The sequence below is a fragment of the Oryctolagus cuniculus genome, chromosome 19, assembly GCF_051225735.1.
Source record: "Oryctolagus cuniculus isolate XC-2025 breed Fujian yellow rabbit chromosome 19, ASM5122573v1, whole genome shotgun sequence".
NCBI classification, from domain to species: domain Eukaryota; kingdom Metazoa; phylum Chordata; class Mammalia; order Lagomorpha; family Leporidae; genus Oryctolagus; species Oryctolagus cuniculus.
In genome coordinates this window covers 35740302-35742151 of record NC_142885.1, presented here as the reverse complement: position 1 = coordinate 35742151, position 1850 = coordinate 35740302, and positions in this window count along the sequence as shown.

The following is a 1850-nucleotide window of genomic DNA, read 5'->3' as shown; positions in this document are numbered from 1 at the left end:
GTGTTTTCTGGACATTCTCTATGGACTTTACGGTTTTGAATGTATTTTAGCATGTAAGGTTTTGTTTTTAGCTGGCAAACGCTAATTGGTTCCACCTGGAGTCACATCCTCCACTCATTCGAGTTTTCTTGGAAGAAAGCTTCAGAAACCTGAGAAAACATGATATTTCTTTCTGTGAACAGGACATGGGATGCATTTGCCGAACAGGAAGATTGTGCTTTTCTCCAAAACCACTTTCACGGTGATTTTTTTGGTTAAATTTCACTTCAAAACTACAACAATTTGTCCAGATACTCCTGGATGAAAAGAAAGATATCTGGTGATTTTTTAATATCTCAATCCCAGATCTTGCTACAGCCTCTGTGTGTGTTTGTGTTTTCTGGACATTCTCTATGGACTTTAAGGTTTTGAATGCATTTTAGCAGGACCCTTTTTGTTTTCTGTTGGCAAACGGTAATCGGTTCCTCCTGGAGTCAATTCCTCCACACATTCGAGTTTTCTAGGAGGAAAGCTCCAGAAACCTGAGAAAACATGATATTTCTTTCTGTAAACATGACATTGGATGCATTTGCCAAACTGGAAGATTGTGCTTTTCCCCAAAATCACTTTCACGGTGATTTTTGGTTAAATTTCACCTGAAATCCACAACAATTTGTCCAGATACTCCTGGATGAAAACAAAACTATCTGGTGTGTTGTGGCTATCTCAATCCCAGATCTTGCTACAGCCTCTGTGTGTGTTTGTGTTTTCTGGAAATTCTCTATGGACTTTACGCTTTTGAATGCATTTTAGCATGTAAGTTTTTGTGTTTAGCTGCCAAACGCTAATTGGTTCCACCTGGAGTCAAAAACTCCACACTTTTGAGTTTTCTAGGAAGAAAGCTCCAGAAACCTGAGAAAACATGATATTTCTTTCTGTAAACATGACATTGGATGCATTTGCCGAACAGGAAGATTGTGCTTTTCTCCAAAACCACTTTCACGGTGATTTTTTGGTTAAATTTCACTTCAAAACTACAACAATTTGTCCAGATACTCCTGGATGAAAACACAGATATCTGGTGATTTTTAGCTATCTCAATCCCAGATATTGCTACAGGCTCTGTGTGTATTTGTGATTTCTGGACATTCTCTATGAACTTTATGGTTTTGAATGCATTTTAGCCGGACCCTTTTTGTTTTCTGCTGGCAAACGGTAATCGGTTCCACCTGGAGTCAAATCCTCCACACATTCGAGTTTTCTAGGAAGAAAGCTTCAGAAACCTGCGAAAACATGATATTTCTTTCTGTAAACATGACATTGGATGCAGTTGCCGAACAGGAAGATTGTGCTTTTCCCCAAAACCACTTTCACGGTGATTTTTTGGTTACATTTCATTTCAAAACTACAACAATTTGTCCAGACACTCCTGGATGAAAACAAAACTATCTGGTGTGTTGTGGCTATCTCTATCCTAGATCTTGCTACAGTCTCTGTGTGTTTGTGTTTTCTGGACATTCTCTATGGACTTGAAAGTTTTGAATGCATTTTAGCATGTAAGTTTTTGTTTTTAGCTGCCAAACGCTAATTGGTTCCACCTGGAGTCAAATCCTTCACACATTCGAGTTTTCGAGGAAGAAAGCTCCAAAAACATGAGAAAACGTGATGTTTCTATTTGTAACCATGACATTGGATGCATTTGCCGAACAGGAAGATTGTGCTTTTCTCCAAAACCACGTTCACGGTGATTTTTTGGTTAAATTTCACTTTAAAACTACAACAATTTGTCCAGATACTCCTGGATGAAAACAAAGATATCTGGTGATTTTTTGATATCTCAATCCCAGATATTGCTACAGCATCTGTGTGTG